Below are 21,018 nucleotides of genomic sequence, written 5' to 3'. Positions count from 1 at the left end.
CACACATGCAAGATTTAGATATTTGTGAATTTTGTATTGTAGCTCGGAGTGTTTTAGATTGTGGACGAAGAACATGGCTTGTAGACAAATTACCCTCAATGAGATCATGGGTACAAATTAGCTATGAGGATCTTCAAAGGACCTCAAAGGTTGCATTGGCCTTGATTCTAGATCCAGCTCTAGTGTGGAGATCACACACGATATGCAGCAATAAGTGTTCATGCACTAGCTGGTTCTGATGCTGACACTTTGTAAAAAATAGTCACAATTTGGTCTTGGTGGATTTTGAACCTAGTTTGGATTTGGAAGGTGACGACAAGGAGTAGTAGGACGGCTTGCCATGGCAGGATAATGGATTTGTGCATTAGGTATGGTGCAAAATGGAGTACTCCTCTTTGCAAAGGGAAAAGCAATGGCATTTCAATCAGCACTTACATCAGTAGACAACCCATGTAGGTTTTTTTTTTCTCTAGTCAAAGCTTCAATTTAACATTAAGTGGCCTTTCAATTTTGCCTTGAGAGGATGTTCACATGCAGCACATTTGTTGCTTAAGATCTATACGTTGTAATGACAAATGATTTGGATCCAAACCCTAAGACCCAACATGATAAAACTTTTTGAAACCGGATTAGACACTACCTTGATGAGTGAAATGAGCCAAGGTAAGATCTTCCCAATGATTATGATATGATTCATAGATCTGCAAGATGCACCGATTGAATCGGGGTGATGAATCCAATACACAACTTCCTTGATGTATCACTTGAACCTAGACAACAATGCTAGATGTTTCCAATTGAACCAAGTGATGAATCCGGTGGGAACCACCGGATAAGTCAAGTGAGCCTAGCCTAGGCATATGACATGAAATAATTCCCATTGTAATGATTACACCAAGTTTGGTTGAAGGGAGCGTCTGTTGGGGTAAGCCCAACTTGGGCAACCAAATCCATGTGAAAGAGATGTAAAGCTTTTAAAGGCCAAAAACCTAATGAAGAAATACCTATTTTTTGTGTACAATTGTACAACCTTATCTTATCTCTCTCTCTCTCTCTCTCTCTCTCTCTCTCTCTCTCTCTCTCTCTCTCTCTCTCTATATATATATATATATATATATATATATATATATATATATATATATATATATATATATATATATATATATATTTATTGAATGAGAGGATTCAAGAGAATTCTCTTCCAATGCAAATAGAAATTAGCCATGGATCACTAACTCTAATCACATCATCAACCAAGCATCACCTACACAAATTAAGCCCACTGAAGTTCGGCTTACCATAGACTAGAATCTCAAAGCACCCTCATGACAAGCACACACTTATTGCATTGGTGTTGGCCTCTCCAATCACCACATGCTCAAGGCACTTCATCAAAAGCTACACACACAAGGTGAATGGTGCTAGAGTTTCATTAAACCCATCCACACACAAGCAAAAAATAGGGCACATACACTAATCACAAGATCAAGAACCAACTTAATCTACCTAATTAGAGATGTTAAATATTGCAAATCAAGTGCTCATAGAAAGATAGGAGTGGTCAATAAGCAAGAAGTCATCACACATACTCAAATCTAGAATAATGAGAAGGTGAAACTACTTCATGACATAATGGAATATAGAAGAGTTAGACTGATGAAGAAAATAGAGATTAGATTAAGAAGTGGTTCTCTAATTACAATGGATTAGCACTAGCCTCTTAAGCACGGGCATTAAGCTCAAGCCTTATGCCATCCATAAACTGAACACGAGAGAGAGAGAGAGAGAGAGAGAGAGAGAGAGAGAGAGAGAGAGCTCTCAAGAATGGATCCTCAAGAATGAAGCCTCCTTGCATAAAAGCTTCCTTATAAAAGCTTGCCCCACAATCCCTTCTACTATGGGTTTAAGTTGCACCCTCTAGCTAGCATATACAACTTAGAACTCCCAATTAGCCCAAAACTTTATACATGATGTGGATAGAAATATTGTGCACATCCATAACACATCTCCAACTTGGTGCATAATTGGTGTAGCCTGTGTTAGCCGCTGCTAACACTTACATCAAAATCTAAAGTTTTTTTCAACTCAAGAAAAAGAGATGCCTCGTTTCATGCGTACCTCAAGAAAAAATTCTTTAAGGTTTAGGTTCACTACATTACAAGGTTTATCTTGCGGGTTTTCCATATAACAAATGCAAGGTCTACGGGAGTTAGTGCTAGCTGATGAATGGCCATGTGCTCTTTTGGTTGAAGCCCAAGGATATGTACATACACATAGTACATGTGCTTACATGCCAAAAAAGATTTATGTGTGGATTATCTCTTGTCAAATTCGGGACATGTGCAACTAGGTTCTACCTTGATGTGTACATCATAGCAACTCTCTGTCAAAACTAGGAAAACTATGTGTTGTTCACTTTCTAGTTTCTCTTCCAAGAAAGTTGCAACCATACTTGCAGTTAACACCAATCTCTTCTGTGATTCTTTGGAAATACCATGTCTCCACTTACGCTTCCTATTACTAGAGCCTCCCTGCTCAAGAGCAGTAGACACACTTTTCATGTTTCGTAGTGATGTTGCAATATCTATAAATTGAAAACCACTTCACACTAAGCTGTCATTCTATTCCCTTGATAACTTGGTTCCAATATCCACTCACCAAAATGTGGGAATGACTAGTAAGAATTTTACTTGACTCTGCACTTTTTATGTGTGGCTTACATCATGGTTGCAAAACCATATCCACTACACAATTGTCTTGCCTTTAAACGTTCTCTCAGACCAAGAACATGGTGCTACCAATTCCACATCACAACTCTGTAACTCGTTACCACAATTTTTCTTCTCCTCCATTCCAAAACATTTTCGCAGGTAATTGGTTGGTGTCCTTTGTAAAGCCCACTCTTCACGTGCAACTTTGACCTTTGGAATACATCTTACTAAATTTTCTCCTTGCTTCATTGGAATGCTCTCCCCTAGTTCATTGTCAGTGACATATATCTCAAGATTATGCTCTCTATCAAATTTTATACTCCATGATCTCCCTCTGGTTTTGCGTTGCCTTGCTTCCATTACATATCCAGGTTTATGTGCACTTGTATCAGAAGTTGCACTTGCTTTCTTCTTCCGTTGCACAGTCTCTTTGTCACCTTCCTTCATAGGCTCTTCATACAAAGGACTTCCATCAACCAAGCCTTTCAATGTACTTGCAGTATGAGTCCAATTTGAAGATTTACTACAATTAGCACCGGGCCATCATCGCTTCTATGGAAGGGCCAGTTCCCATGAATTTGCCTGTGATGTATCCCAATATTTTTGCACATTGAATATAAGCATTTAAAATGTCACTGAAACATGCATCATACAACAAGATTTTTTTGTTTTCCACCTTCACCTGTGAGCCAACTTGTGTGGATGCTCTTAGACAAATTTATGCTTGGAATTTGAGGTTTCTCCCAAGGACTAATACTGGATTATAAATACAATACAAGAATAAACTTATATAATTTAATCTCTATTTTCATGTACGTTATGTGAAAAAAAGAAAATATTGATATACCATTGGCTTAGTGCTTCCCCAATGGGCAATTCGTTGCTCCCACCAATCAAACCATTGCTTTAAGGCCTTTACATGATCTCCTGTCACATTTTTCACCCACCATTCATGTACTTTGGTAGCTAGATGGGAGGCCTCATTCATTGTCTTGACCAAGTGCAATGCTTGGCACGTTTCAATGTGATACATTTATCTATCTAAAGTGACATGTTCTTTTGTGTGCTTGTGTAGAGTCTACTCCCAATGGAAAATGCATGAGCACTCCCTCCTTTCCATTACATTATGACTTCCTCCATTGTATATTGCCTGTATTGCCAACAATTAGCTCCATCATTGTCAGGCAGCAAAGTCAGGTGGTTCATGTCCGCATCTCTCCATCAATGTGTTTAAACTTTTCCAAAAAAAGATTTGTCCTTCCTTGTCGTGCTCTTTAGATTCACATATTGCAATCACCTGCAATGCTTGTATGCTATATACAAAATACAAGAAAGTTTGAAAATTTTACTAATATTAAGAAATCCAATCTAACATGTAAGAGGACACTTACCTTGGATCATTATAAACTGAGCAAGACATAGTTTCCCATCCTTCAACCCAATGAGTGTGATCAAAGTGCAACCATGCACTTACAAATCTCATGTCCCTTCTCTCCTCATTCGATTGACAAGATCAAATCCTGAAGGATGTCATTTTGTGGACATTTTGAACACGTAACATTTATCATTGGGTCCACCCTAGCCAGGGAAACGACTTCCATGGAAGAATGAAAAAACACACAGCTTCTGCAACAATAGTATATTGTCACAACCATTGCCGAGACCCTGAACCTATTTAGCTTTCTCATTTGATACAATTCTTTTGAATCCCCTAATCTGAACTAGTGGCATCATTTCCTCAAGAAATTGATTAAGCTCTACATGAGTGGCTTCCAAATCATCTTCTATTGTCAAAGATTGGTACAACATTTGTTGAGAAACTAGCATCTGTACTTTTGTAGCCCCCCCCCCCCCCCTTCTCATTCGGTCCACCCTAGCCAGGGAAACGACGTCCATGGAAGAATGAAAAAACTCACAGCTTCTGCAACAATAGTATATTGTCACAGCCATTGCCGACAACCTGAACCTATTTAGCTTTCTCATTTGATACAATTCATTTGAATCCCCTAATCTGAACTAGTGGCATCATTTCCTCAAGAAATTGATTAAGCTCTACATCAGTGGCTTCCAAATCATCTCTATTGTCAAAGATTGGTATAACATTTGTTGAGAAACTAGCATCTGTACTTTTGTAGGCCCCCCCTTCTCAATCTTTACAGTTGTCTTAACTAGAGTGCGCACCTTTTTAAGTGCTGCCCTCCTAGTACCTTGCTGAACATTATGGTCATGCACCCCAAGATGGATCACCAAACGTGTTATTGTGTCTTTCTTTGGCATCACATAATAGATCATACACTTTCAAACATTAGAACAAGTTACCATTTTCTCACAATAGTGGCATGTTGTTTTAGATTTACCTTCACTAGCAAGATAGCCCATGCTCATTTGTATGTCAAGATATGCATGAAAGAAGGCATAATTGTATCTGCTTTCACTAAGGGAAAAAGGGCATGTCACCTTGCAACATTGAAGACTTCCAAGACAATAGCTCAAGCGCACTGTGCAATCTATGGCCATGTTGGTCGATGATGGTCGAGACTAAAGGTGAACGTCGTACTTCTGCTCCATCCCAAGCATTCTCTTACTGGAGGAATCTTAAAACAAACATTGCCATTATAAACATCTAGGAGCTCATCAACCAATTTGGGAGGTCTAGAAATCTCTAGTAGTCTAGACAACCTACAAGATTTACATGTCTTTGATCCATGCAATGAAGGGTAAATCCTTTCGGTATTCATGCATCAGTAGTTCAAATAAACATGTGTGTCTTGAGAAGGTTAATATGCTCTAGTTGTTTCCACTGTCTCCTCTGCAACTGCATCTGCATCTTGATCAATATCACCATTTAAGTGTAGCGGACTTGAACTTTTGTTACATGGTGTGATATGCATAGATAGGATCATCACCAACATCTTCACTTCTTTCTAAACTATTAGACACATAGAAATAGTCATCCAAATGCAAAAAGTGGTAAGGACAAAGTACAATCAAGGAGGTAATATTGCTCATCTTCATGATCCCATCTTGGCAAAACATTGACCCTAGACATAGAGCTCTCTGAATGAACCACTGCTTGTAACCCTTCAAATTTAATAGAAGGAGGTAACAAGCTTTGAAGGATATATTCACTAAGCAGAAACTCTCCATTTTGTAACAAAACACTATATTTAATGAGAGCACCATTAATCTTCCATGAAAGCTTAGCTAGAGTTGCCATGTTTGAGATGGAGAGCGGAGGAGCGCTTCAGAGAAACAAAGTGACGAAAAGAGATGACAGAGAGTGTGAATATGACAAATAGAAAGTGCAAGAAGAGAATACAATTGCACTCGATGAAAACTGCTATAAATGGATTTGAAATATTCAATATTCAAGATACGCACAATCATGATTATTAAGACAAATTAAAATTAACTTCTCTTCAAATCTTTCTGTTAACATACGTTGCTTTCAGTAACCCTTGAAATTTGAGCATTTAAAAATATTATCATATATATTTTTTACTACAATAACGATATGTAAAAATATCATATGATTTCTATTATTTTAATTAGTCTCAATTGTATGACGTATATTCTTTATGATATATATATACAAAGTTTACTATTATTTACTATCTATACAAGCTCACGCGACCTGCCTCTGGCGGGTCTCGCTTTTACCAATTGGTCAATCATATACAATTTCTCAAGCTCACTCATGTGAGTATTTGTGTACATACCTAAGTGTGTATACGCATTTGCTGAAAACAACACTCTCTCTTCTTGATGTCACCCTGTTGGAGAGCGTATGTGATTGCATTTGAAGAGATACCCTCGCTTTGCATCCCGAGGAGTCCACTATTTAAAAATTGCGTATAGCACGTGCAAACAAGAGGTATTTAAATAATCCCTTACTTGTATACTTTCAAGTATTATATGTACCCCTTATATAAGTATGCAGTTTTGCAAAAAAACTAGCCCTTATGTATGGAAATTTTCACTTTCTCAATTAAAGAAATCCTTTATGTAAGTACATTTTCTATAAATGTACTTAATTAAATAAATCCGTTATTTTTTTCACACGTGCTATTTTACATATTTCCTAGTGGACGCCCCGAGCTTTGCATCCGCTAAAAAATGCCCAGAGCTCCTTGACCTTGCCCAAGTTGGGTTTATCTTGCAATCAATGCATTCCAAGAGACGACATCCCACGGACCGGAAGCTCCTCAAGCACTTTTTGTGCTTTATGAACTGCACCACGTTTGGCATATATGTCGACCAACACAGTGCCAAGCATGATGTTTTCTTTCAATGACCCTTGACTAACAATAGCATCGTGATTTTCTTTTTCCCATATCAGCATCTTTTGTAATGCCACATGCCTTCAAGGTGCAAGTGTACGTAATTGCATTTGAGAAGATGCCCTCTCTCTACATCTGTTGAAAACAGCTTTCTCTCTTCTTAACCTAGCCTTGTTGGACATATTCTGCAATCAATGCATTCCTTGAGCCAACATTGCATCTGGAGAGACACACTTGCTTTGCATCAGCTAAAAATAGCCCGGAGTGTATGTAATTGCATCTGAAGAAACACACTCGCTTCGCATTCACTAAAAAATGTTCAAAGATCCTTGGCCCTCTCCAAGTTGGGCATATCCTACAATCAGTGCATTTCAAGAGAAAACATGCTAGACAGGAAGCTCCTTAAGCACTTTTTGTGATTTATGAAGTGCACCACATTTGGCCTGCATGTCTACCAAGGTAGTGCCAAGCACAATGATTTCTTTCAACAACCTTTGACTAACAATATCATCGTGATTTTTTTTGCGCATATCAACATCTTTTGTGATGCCACATGCCTTCAAGGTGCAAGTGTACATGATTTCATTTGAAGAGATGCAATCTCTCTGCATCTACTAAAAATAGCTCTCTCTCTTCCTGACCCTGACTCTAACGACCTGCAATCAATTCACTGCATGAGACAACATTGCATCTGGAGAGAGTCAAGACACCCTCACTTTTTGCATATGATGAAAACAACCCATAATGTATGTAATTTCATTTGGAGAGACACCCTTGCTTCCCATCCATCAAAAACAATCTGGAGCTTCTTAGCCATGCCCAATTTGGGCAAGAGATGACATCCCAGACAGGAAGCTTCTCAACTACGGTTTGTGCTTTATGAAAAGCACCACATTTTGCATACATGTCAACCAAGGTAGTTCCAAGCATGAAGTTTTCTTTCAACTACACTTGCCCATATCAGCATCTTATGTAATGCTACATGCCTTCACGGTGCAAACATGATTGCATTTGGAGAGATGCCGGCCTCTCTCTACATCTATTGAAAACACATCTCTCTTTTCCAAGTCTGACCTTGCTGGACATAATCCTGCAATCAATGCACTCCTTGAGACAACTTTGCATCTGAAGAGACTTCCCCGCTTCACATCAACAAAAAAAATCCCATATCAGATGTGATTGGATTGCATCTAAAGAGACACCCTCACTTTCTATCAATTGAAAAACGTCCAGAGTCCCTTGGCTCTTCCCAAGTTGGGCATATCATGAAGTCAGTGCATTCCAAGAGACGACATCCTGAACAAGAATCTCCTAAAGCACTTTTGTGCTTTATGAACTGAACCACATTTGGCATACATGTCGACCAAGGTAGTGCCAAGCATGATGTTTTATTTCAACGACCTTTGACTAACAATATCATCGTGAATATCTCTCTCTCTCTCTCTCTCTCTCTCTCTCTCTCTCTCTCTCTCTCTCTCTCTCTCTCTCTCTCTCTCTCTCTCTCTCTCTCTCATCCCTTTTTGACCTAGTAGACAACAATTCACTTTTTTAATCATAATTTCTTCATTCAAACTTTGATTTGGGTGATCTATAGCCTCAATCAAAGAGCATGGTGCCCTCTGTGCATTGATGTAAAAGACAAAAAAAAATTAGAGTTATGGAAGGTGTTTTTGTAGCAGCATTTTTGAAGTGAACAGGTTCAAGAAAGTTGACTTTCATCTTGTATTTTACATACAATGTCTTTCGGCACTTGCAAGGGTTCTTCTTCTTCAACAAGGTCCATAATCATTGTGGAAAATGATCCAAAATCGCCTAAGTGTGAAGATAGCAACAGAATCACTCAACCAACAACATTGGAAACCATGATCATGGCATACTTGGTATCGCTGCAAGAGACCGTAAACAAACAAGGCGAAGACTTACGGGCATTTGCAATGGAGAATGGCATGCTAAGAGTACTTGTGGTTGATAATGAGAATCTAAAGAGGACACTTGAGATGAAAACATTATGTTTGATATGCAACTTGAAAAGGAAGTCAAGGAATGTAAATGCTTTCTTGTGAATGTGAATGCTTTGAAGGAGCACATAACCAAAGTCAAGTATTGAAAGAGGAGAAATTTGACACGATGTATGCGACAAGAAAAATGTATGCACAAATAAGTCTTGGGCTGATATATGTGGTAACAATGTGGTTCCTAATTCCTCACTCATGCAAGCTATAGCTCAAACAAAGACTGTTGAGAATGTGGATGTGGAGGAATTGAAGGAACGGGAGCGACGTTCCAAGAACATTATATTTGTGGAATTCCCAAAGAGAACTAGAGATGCCTCCTTCTCTTGCCATTGTTATTGAAGATTTCTTCCCACTTTGGCATGTCCAAATTTATGGTCTATGGAGCATATAGAGTGGGTAAGCAAGAGCTCCTGGCTCAAGAGAATGGCCAATTGTATACACCATGCCAGATGTGACCAAACAAAAGATTATCCTTGTTAATACTTGGAACTATTTGACGGATACAAAATGTTTTGTATGTGAAGATCGCACTATTAAGAAACAAAATATGCGTTGCAAGGCATATGAGGAAAAGAATAAGAAAAAAAAAAGATATCTCTCACAAGGAAAATGTACCCGAGGAGGAGGCAAGTCCCTCTAGAAAATAGGGATACGTGACCTATGAGGCCGAGTTAGAATTGAAAATATGATTTTGCATTGATGAAGTCACAAGCAAAGCCAATGTTGTACTTCTTGTTGAAACTTGGGAGCATGATACACAAAGGATTGATAGCTTGGAGGGTTACAATGTACATTCATTGATGTGGTCAAAGAATCTCAAGCAACAAAGAGGGCAAGGAGGGGTAGCATGTATGGTTAAGAAAGGATCGGAAGATTTTGTATCAATTGTGAAAGATGACAAGTACAAACATTATGCATGGCTGAAAATTATGACACCAAAAAGAGAATCCATTTTTGTAGCCGGTTGCTACATTGCTCATCATGATTCTCCCTTTTATGATTGCATGGATAGAGATCAGCCATTTTTTGATTTAGAAGAGGACATTTTTTATTTCAAAGGCGACGGTTATGTTACTGTATTTGGGGATATGAATGCTCGCACAAAAACATTGCAACATGACACTCAACAATTTGATATGTCATACATTTCAAGGGAGTTGGAGGAAGTTCACTTGTATGATCGTACTTCAATGGATGAGAAAGAGATAGATCACTATGGAAAGTTAATTTTACACATGTGTAATAGCATGGGTATGCTTATTGCCAATGGTGTATCTTTGTCGAGTGAAACCAATGGATTTACGTGTAGAAAACATAATGGGGATAGTTTAATTTACTATATGCTTCTGTCCGAAGCCATCATGTATTGCATAAAGAGTTTTATGTTTGGCCAATGGACCCCAATATCAGACCATCGAACCTTATGTATTGACCTTGCATGTGGAGTAGCTACTAAGCATGATAATCTCATCACTATGTATGGATTTCAAACGGGCATCAATCTCGGGGGATTCACCATGGAAAACTTACTGCACCACGTAAGTTCAGGGGAGAGTTGTCTTTTTACAAGTTACATAAGCGTATAGGTTAGGGGCAGGGCCCCAATAATTTAACTCCCAAGCTTAAAAATAAAAGAAGGGGATATCATATCTAGGGGGGGGGGGGGGGGGGGGGGGGGATTGGCTTGGGTTGATTAGTTGTAACGATTGGTCACCAATGTGCACTAGAACTCGGATGAATTTTGGTGAAGTTTTTTATTAGGCCACACATCAAATTTTTCATCAAGCCGGTCATAGATAAGGGTTGATTTGAAGCAGGTCAAGGGTTGCTTTATGCCAACTTTGGATGGGTCCAAATTGGACAAGTAGCCACATAGTGCATCTTAATCGAGCACATAGTTTGAAAGTCAAAATAAAACACATTGAGGATACATCTAGTTATCAGTAGCAATGGCCAAAGAATGCTTTTTCATAAAGCATCTCCATGGTATCAACAAAGAATGCCAAAGAATGCTTTTTCATAAAGCATCTCCATGGTATCAACAAAGATAGATCAGGCAAAAGGTGGTTTGATAAATAATGTCAAGATGCTCAAAAGTCCTTGATAAAGCTTGATGCAACTATGGACAAAGACAACTATCAAAGTCATTTGCATACATACAAGGCATTGATTCAAAAGAAGAGAATATGGGACTTAAAGCAACAACTTTCTCAAGTCCAAGAAAAGGCACATGCATGTGAAAGATTTTGGAGAAAATTGAGGGGCAAGCGGGTTGAGAATATTGGTAACTTGAGTCTTGTGGGTATGTACACACATTGTAAGCAATTATATGAGAAACCAAATACTGAAAAATTTCCATTTTATGGTTCACTCCCATGTATGCCCTCTTTTTTCTATTATTGAGAATGTATGCGGTGGGCTTGAAAAGTCGGCCACTTGCAAAGCGAGAGATCTTCAAGGTATCAAGCCGGAGATGATCAAATGGACGGGAGATTTTACCTATGAGTGGATATGTGATATGTTAACACTAGGTTGGTAATGGGACACTTTTATGTCCTGTTAAGTGACCATTTTCCTTGAATTATGTCAAGAGTTTCAAAATGGATTTTGAGGTGCTATCTATCTAGAAAGTTGTCTCATGAGCTGAAAAAAACTCGACATTTTTTTGGAATATCAATTTCATCTTTAACCTTGTCCTTGCACAACATTTCACAACCTAAACTGTGTGAAAAAACGGGTCCTGTTTTTTGTTTTTTTCATCTTTTTGCAACTATACCACTCTAGAATTCATGTTTGTGAGGTCTATAATGCTAGAGAACTATCTTTAGTAGTCCTCAACATGTCCTGATGCTTCTAGGGAGAAATAAATGTTAAAGTTGTAAGTTATGACCAAATTACAAAAATTGTTCAAATCCTGTTTTTTAGCCAATTTTAGCTCTTCTATGATTTTTTTGGTGGCTTTCATGATATCCAAATGTAGTTTTGATTTTCTATGTCCCATATTGTAACATAAAGCTAATATTCCTTGAGTTTTGGGGTACCTAATACCCTATTTTGCATAGTACAAACGATGGTTGATTTTTTCTATTATAGAAGAAAACGTAACATTCTAGTATATCAAGTATAGCTTTTTCAATATTGCTAGTTTCTTGTGACAACTATATATGCATTTTGTAGGTAGTAACCATATCTAGTCATAAGGATCAAATTTGGCTAGATATTCAATAGTTTCTATGGGATTCTACAACTCATAATGTTGAACCTAGTTTTTTCATGTTTGCTGTATTTAGCACTTCATCTTTGTACCCAAGATTCCCCTTGGTAAGAGATGTATTATTCTTTTGACATGCTCCATGGCTCCTTATGAACATAAAGGAAAATATGGAACTAAGAAAACATGCATATATTATTTGTATTCAGCGTGGCTATAGAAACACTGATGATAGGTTTGCAGAATGGTAAAAATTCAACTTTTTTGTACCTATTTCTTTTGGCAAAACAAAAAATAGTGAGTCAGAAGCAATCATATGTTCTAATCACCAACCCATTGAAGTTAACTAGGGAATTTATCTCAAGTCCTACAAAAATCCCTAATATTATTTTTATACAAAAAAACGTAAGAAATGACTGTTTTGATGAAAATGTATTGGTCCATCAACTTTGGAGGCTTGGTGTGACCAAAAGATGAGAAATTTTACAAGTCTCTTATTTTTTCCATGTGTAGTAGGCCTTGAACTGTAACCTCATGAAAGGATTTTACAAAATGAGTGGATCTACTATGGTTTTGGAGGTTTTTTTCAAAACCCTCAAAGGACACTTTTATGTCCTGTTAGGTTACCAACCTAGTGTTAAACCTTGCACTTCAACATGGTATGTCTTATAATTGGAGTACTAATTGGGTTAAGCCTTTGCATAAAGGAGGAGATGTAAAGAATATAAACAACTACCGGACTATAAGGATTGGGTCTCTTATGCTTAAATTGTTTGGGTGCATAATGGAGATGAAATTGAGTAATTGGGCTGAAGACAATGACAAGCATGCAAAAGGACAAGCAGGTTTTTACTGATGCCATAGCACCATTGATCATCTTGTCACTCTTCGTGTTCTCATGGAGGAAAGTTGGTTGAAAGGCAAGCAATTGTATTGTTGTTTTGTGGACTTTAAGAAAGTCTTTGATATGATTCTAGGTAACAATTTGTGGAGAAGGATGGAAGAGCTCCAAGTGTCAAGTGAGATTATGCTTACGGTTTCTCAAATCTATGAGAAGTTGATGTGTCAATTGTGCATGGGAAGAGGAATTTCAAAACCAATTGTAAGCACTATTGGGGTTAAACAAGGATGTCCATTGTCACCAACTCTCTTTGTTCTGTGCATTGATCAATTGGAACAAATGGTACTTGACTCTATGCAAGAAGAAGGCATTGAAAAGGTCACTATTTGCAATGAGGTAATCATGCTTTTGTTGTATGCGGATGATGTAGTGCGTCTAGTACACACTTTAGAAGATGCACAAAAGCTTATGGTTGTCCTTGAGAACTTTTTCTTGCATAGTGGGCTGATTGTGAATGAATCCAAAACAAAGGTTATTCTTGTGAAAACCAGCCATTAGGAGAATCCATGCATTGTGTACAACAATGAGACACGTGAAGTTGTTGAGAGATTTAAGTTCCTTGGCCTTGAGGTTCTGTCCAATCACAAGTGGCATGAATGTGCTATGTGTTGCTTGGAAGTGTGAAAGAGAGCATATTTTGCATTTGAGAACATGTGTAATGCGGAAAGCATACAGGGCTCACTAGCCTGAAACCAGCTATGGAGGTCTTTTCCCCATCGTCACCTTTTCTCACCTCTTGATCTCTTAGGTCCGTCTAGAACTCACACTTTTTCCATCGTTGTTTAAACTTCACCTTCACCTACTTCCATAGTGCCTTTCAATTGGCTCCATCTGGCTCATCCTACCTGCTTCATGCAAGGGTGCTACCCTCCTACAACAACACTTGTTGCACGCTGCCTCTTGTAATGGGCACATGGAGGTGTGTGAAGGCTATCTGTTGTGCCTTCCTACCTTGACAAAACCCACCCTATTCAGGTCACCTACAAGTAGTTGCTCCCCTCATCACCAATAGCACCGGATTGCATTTTCCATTGGCAGCTAACTCCAGCAGAAGGTAGGTGCACAACTCACTTCACGCAGCTCATTTTGACAAATACTTGTGCATGGAATCCAACCTCCTAGCAGCTTTGCATCTCCCTCCTCCAAAGCCTCTTATTATGTGCACCTACTGTATAGAAAATTTGAGAAGCTATTTCCTAATACAAAGCATATTCCCTACCTTCATAACTCACATTGACCAAGAGGACACAATTGCACTCGTGAGCTAGTGATTGCTCATGTAGATGATGCCCATGTGGCGATGATCTGAGAAAACTTAATTAATTGGTGATGGTTTGTACGTGTGTGTGAGAGAGAGAGCTATGAAGATTAGCATCGTTGTTTGCAACATCTGCAAGCTATTGAGATTAGTGTCATCGTCTACAACATCTGTAATTTCTCAAACAAAAATACACCATAGTAGCAACTCTCTCTCTCTCTCTCTCTCTCTCTCTCTCTCTCTCTCTCTCTCTCTCTCTCTCTCTCTCTCTCTCTGCCATTTTTTGACCTCGTAGACAATAGTTCACTCTTTTGATCATAACTTCTTCATTTGAACTCCGATTTAGGTGATCTATAGCCTCAATCAAAGAGCACAAAGCCCTCCCTCTACGCATTGATGTAAAGATAGATTCTTTTTTAGCAATGAAAGGCTTTGTTGTAACAGCATCTCAGAATTGAAAAAACTGTCAATACTTTGCATTTTTGTTGAAGGCAATGTCGAACAAAACTTGCAAGGGTGGAAAATCCACACTCGCCATGGAGAATGATGCAAAATCTCCAAGGAGTTTGGATGCTAATCAAGTCACATCATCTACAACAACAGAAGCAATGATCATGGCTTAACTGGTCTCATTACAAGAAACTGTCAACAAGCAAGGTGAAGAGCTACACGCACTTGCAATGGAAAATGGCACTTTAAGAGTTCTTGTTATGGAGAATGAGAACCTCAAGAAGGTTCTTGAAATGCAAACAACACTCTTGATGCATCTTGAGAATGAAGCTCAAGAATGTAGGCACTCTCTTGTTGACATGAATGTATTGAAAGAGCGCTTGAGGAAAATTGAGAGTGATCACGTATTAAAAGAGAAAACAATAGACACAATACGACATGATGTATGTTAGGTGAGAAATGCATCCAAATCATGGGCTAATATATGTAAGGATAATGTGGTTTCTACATCTCCTATCATGCAAGCCATTGTCCAAGAAAAGAATGTAGAGAATGTGGACACTCAAGAATTGCAAGAACGGCAAAAACGCTCAAAGAACATCGTCATTCGTGGAATCAAGGAGGAAAGTATGGAAACACCCCAATCTCTTGCGGTTGCTATTGAAGAGTTTTTTGCTACATACTTTGGCATGTTTGGAATCATGGCTTATGATGCACATCAAGCTGGAAAACAAGGATACCCTCACTCAGGAGAAAGATCTATTGTATGTACCATGGCTAATGAGGTAAAGAGAAAGATCATCCTTGACAATAGTTGGATCTATCTCAAAGGAACGGGTTGTAATGTATATGAGGATCGCACTCTTATGCAACAAAATGTATGTCGTCACATAGCATATGAGGAAAGAAGCAAGAAAGTTAAAATGTCATCTCAAGAAGAAAAGTCACTTGTGGAGGATGCAAGTGCACCCAACAAATAGGGACACGTGATCTATGAGACCAATTGGCGCTTGCGAGAATAAGCTTTTGGAATTGTAACGGGTATCCATGGAATGCAGGAATTGGCATTGATGAGCTTACCAATGACTCCAATGTGATACTTCTTGTCAAAACAGGGGAGCATGATGTGCAACAAATTCTTGGATTTGACAAATAGATGTGCATTCTTTGATGTGGGCCAAGGAGGTGTAGCATGTATCATCAAAAATGGTTTGAAAGATGTTTCCATTGTCAAATAAGATAAGTATAAATTCTACTTATGGCTGAAAATCAGCCCACGAAATGGTCAAGTCATGTTTGTGGCTAGTTTCTACATTCCTCACTGTGACTCCAACTTTTATGCTCATTTGGATATGGATAGACATCAGCCTTTTTTGAACTAGAGGAAGACATTGCTCGTTACAAGGACCAAGGTGAAGTGATTGTCTTTGGAGACATGAAAGCTCGCACAATATGTTACAACACGACACACAACAAGTTGACATTCCACATGTCTCAAGAAGAATATATGACTCATACATGTATAATCAAAGTTCTAATGATGCAAAAGAACTAGATCACTATGGAAAGTCACTCCTACATATGTGCAATAGTACCGGAATGTATGACTCATACATGTATAATCAAAGTTCTAATGATGCAAAAGAACTAGATCACTATGGAAAGTCACTCCTACATATGTGCAATAGTACCGAAATGCTCATTGCAAATGGTGTATCTTTATGGCAAGGCACCAATGACTTTACATGTAGAAAGCATAATGGTGATAGCGTGATTGACTATATGTTGTTTTCAAAAGCCACTCTGGAATGCATACAAAGCTTTACACTCGGTGAATGGAATCCGGAATTGGATCATAGGATGTTATGTAATAACCTCAAGTGTGGTAAAAGACCCGAGCATGTAACCTCCAATCATGATGTGAATCATTCGTACCTACATCTAGACTTTAAAGAAACACTTATATACGTTGATATGGTGGACCAAATGTTCAGCATGAAAGAGCATCAAGAGAGCCCAACATTAGAATACAAGTGAAAATTTTTCAAAGAAGTAATTTTCTCTTGTGCGAAGGACTGCTTTTCGGTGAAACATGTGTCTTGAAAAAGGTCTAAGAAGGGTAGCACCAAGAAGAAATGGTTTGACATGGAATGTAGTCAAGTCCTAAAACACTTGCTAAGGTTGGATGCAAGCAAAGACAAGAAATTTTACTTGGAACGTTCACACACATACAAAGCACTTGTTCAAAAACAAAGGACAAGGTGGGAAGTCAAAACAACTTCTTTTAGCGCAAGAGAAAGCACATGCAGGTGGCAAGCTTTGGTAAAATCTAAAAGGCAAGCGTGTTGAGAGTTTTGGTGACTTGAATATTGACGATATGTATACGTATTGCAAGAACCTCTATGAGCAAGCCAATGTTGATAAGATGGAGTGTTGTAGCTCCCTTCCGTTTATGCCTCCCTTCTTTACCATTGAAGATGTATGCCGTGCATTTGAGAAACTTGCTACTCGCAAGGTAGGAGATCTTCAAGGTGTCAAGGCTGAAATGATTAAATGAACAAGTAGGAAAACATGATATTGGATACGCAATATATTTAACCTTGCACTTTAGCATGGCATGCCTCATGATTGGAGTGAAAACTAGATCAAACCTTTGTACAAAGGAGGAGATGTAAACAATGTGAACAACTATCACACTGTAATGGTTGGTTCATTGATGAAAAAGTTATTTGGATGTATCATGGAGATGAAGATAAGTGAATGGGCTAAAAAGAATGGCAAACGTACGCTTAACCAAGCAGGTTTTTGAAAGCATCATAGAACTATTGATCACCTTCGAGTTCTTATGGAAGCGTCTCGATTGAAAGGAAAAAACTTGTGTTGTTGCTTTGTGGATTTCAAGCAAGCTTTTGACATGGTACCGCAAGGAAATCTTTGGAGACGTATGCAAAGCCTTCAAGTGCCGAGAGAATTTATGCATGCAGTCTTTTGCATCTACCAAAAAGTGATATGTTGACTACATATGGGAGATGGAATTTCATATTTTTTTGCAAGCACCATTGGTGTCAAACAAGGATGCCCGCTTTCCCCAACCCTCTTTGGGCTACTCATTGATAAATTGGAATGCATGGTTCTTGATTTTATGCAACAAGAAGGCATAGAAGAGGTTAAGATCGGAAATGCGGGGATCATGATTTTGCTTTATGCCGATGATGTAGTGCTCTTGGCACATACCTTAGAAGATCCACAAAAGCTTATGAGTGTCTTGGAACGCTTTTGCCTACATAGCGGGCTGATCGTGAATGGATCCAAAACCAAGGTTATGCTTGTAAAGACCCTCAATGAAAAAAATCCATGCATTGTATACAACAATGAGCAACTTGAAGTGGTAGATAGCTTCAAGTACCTTGGCCTTGAGGTTCCATCCAATCATAAATGGAAGGATTGCGCAATGCGTCGCTTGGAAGCCGGAAAGAGGGCTTATTATGCATTTGAGAACATGTGCAATGCTGGAGAGATCAAGTGTTGGGCTCTCAAAAAGTACCTCTTTGACATATTGGTGACAACGGTGCTTCTTTATGGAGTGGAGGTGTGGCGTGGTAGCATCAGGAAGTCTACTTGGAAAAAGTTTGAGAATGTCCAAAAGTGTTTTCTCACCAACTTTCTCCCAGTCAAAACACAAACACCCTACATGCTCTTACTTCTTGAGTCCGGATCGCTTTCCATTGAGGTCTTGGGCATGCAAGGGGTTGTGGAGTACATGCTTAAGACACAACGTAGCCCTTTGTATCGACTTCCTAGAATCACATACGAAGCAAGTCAAAAGGTCCAAAAACATGCAAGAGCAAAATACTAAGCTCAGGGTGGATGCTTGACATCAAGAAATGGCTTGGAAGATGGGATGCATGTCACTTGGTCAAGGATGTGCCGATCGACTCCCAAGTAATGAGGCCTTCTTACAATGCCAATGTATCACGGCTTGGGAGAAATCTGGAGGTTCTCGCTTCAACCATTACACCACACACATTTCCCCAAAATACAAATCTCTCTTCTTCTCTGAACGAGGTTACCGAACCACCCATCCCTACATCCTTGAGCCCATCCCGTTGAGTGCAATTCACACCATTGCCTCCATTCGTCTTAGCTCCCATTCTCTACGCTACGAGACATGATGTTGGGGCACTGGTGAGGAGTCTCATTGACTTTACACCTTATGCCCTCATCAAGTGTGAGAGAGTGAGTACCACACACTACTTGAGTGCTCAACTTTTGACCACATTAGGTTCTCTTTTCCCCATATATTCAGCCATGAGCTCTCCCTACATACCCTCCTCTCCCAACCACGATGTGGGCTCTCTATTGCAACACTCATTTCAACCATTTTTGGGCATCAAGAGTCACTTATGACCTCCACTCACACCACAAGACATGTTCATTTGGTCCCATATGTCATATTTGACCTCCGAGGATGCTAATATAACTATCTCTCTCTCTCTCTCTCTCTCTCTCTCTCTCTCTCTCTCTCTCTCTCTCTCTCTCTCTCTCTCTCTCTCTCTCTCTCTCTCTCTCTCTCTCTACGCCATTGTCTTCATTCATCTTAGCTCCCATTCTCTACGTTGCGAGACAGGACGTTGGGGCACTGACGAGGAGTCTCATTGACTTTGCACCTTATTCCCTCATCAAGTGCGAGAGAGTGAGTACCACACACTACTTCAGTGCTCAACCACATTAGGTCCTCTTTTCTCCATATATTCAGCCATGAGCTCTCCCTACATACCTTCCTCTCCCAACCACAATGTGGAATCTCTATTGTGATGCTCATTTTAGCCATTTTTGAGCATCGAGAGTCAGTTATGACCTCCAACCACACCACGTGACATGTTCATTTGGTCCCAGAGGTCACATTTGACCTTCGAGGATGATAATATAACTCTCTCTCTCTCTCTCTCTCTCTCTCTCTCTCTCTCTCTCTCTCTCTCTCTCTCTCTCTCTCTCTCTCTCTCTCTCTCTGTGTGTGTGTGTGTGTGTGTGTGTGTGTGTGTGTGTGTGTGTGTGTGTGTGTGTGTGTGTGTGTGTGTGTGTGTGTGTGTGTGTGTGTGTGTGTGTGTGTGTGTGTGTGTGTGTGTGTGTGTGTGTAGGGGTGTCTAGTTTTTGAATAAGAAAGAGGAAATAACCCTTCTATTGACCCAAGTTTGGTAGGTTTTCTATCCCTATTCCCAGGTCTTGATCTCAAGACTTGTCCAATATATCCATGAATTCTTTTGACAACCTAATAAACACCTCTTCTTCTTCTCTCTCCTTAGGCATTGGCAGTTTGCAATTAAGCTTGGCAGTTGTGGCGATTCTGGTTGTGCTTGATGTGGTGTGAGTCCCGACGCACTTGCACCTATGCATTGTGAACAGGGGATGCTAATTTGAATGTAGTATAACTGGTGGACATATATTACGAGGATAAATTTATTTGATAATAACGTGGATGGATTATTAATATGATAGTAATTTTGCTGCTCGTGGCTTGTAAAAATGAAAGGTGACAGTCCAGCGACGTCCCTCAACCCCTGCAAGATCCATCTTGAACAACTAATTTGTCTATACCTATACACCATTGCTAAATTCCAAAACTGAGCGAATTTAGTATTATCCTGTCATACATAGTTTTACGACGGCTTGAGAAGGAGCCAAAGGAAAGGAAGAGAGAGAGAGAGAGAGAGAGAGAGAGAGGGGGGGGGGGGGGGGGGGGGGGGAAAGAGAGAGAGAGAGAGAGAGAGAGAGAGAGGTTGTCTCTAGTAGTTGGAGTGGGTGTCCAAATTCCTTTCTTCTTAGTGCTTTTGAAGGGGGGATAATGCAGTCGAGTTGTGCAAAGAGAGATGGTGAGGGAGGGTGGTGGAGGAGAGGGTGAAACTATGGCATCCTATGTGGACTCCCAATGGGCTTCTTGAGTGTTGGCAGCCATTAGGGGCCAGTGGCCCCTTGGGCTTTCATAACCAACCGAGCAGGCATCATTGCTCTAAGTGATGTAGGAAATGCCAATGACTCTTATTTATCTCCACTTGAATAAGCAATGAATGCATTGTAGCAACCCCCATTTGCCCCATTGCACCACATGGCAAGCCAGAATCCGTGGCTACTTAATAGAGTAATATAGATAAACTTTTTTATTCATTTTTTTAATGGCCTCATCACCTACTTGAT

The sequence above is a fragment of the Adiantum capillus-veneris genome, chromosome 27 (assembly GCF_014529385.1).
Source record: "Adiantum capillus-veneris isolate H3 chromosome 27, ASM1452938v2, whole genome shotgun sequence".
In the NCBI taxonomy this organism is placed as follows: Eukaryota; Viridiplantae; Streptophyta; class Polypodiopsida; order Polypodiales; family Pteridaceae; genus Adiantum; species Adiantum capillus-veneris.
The sequence above is the reverse complement of the archived record's forward strand: the minus strand, read 5'-3'. Positions refer to the sequence as shown.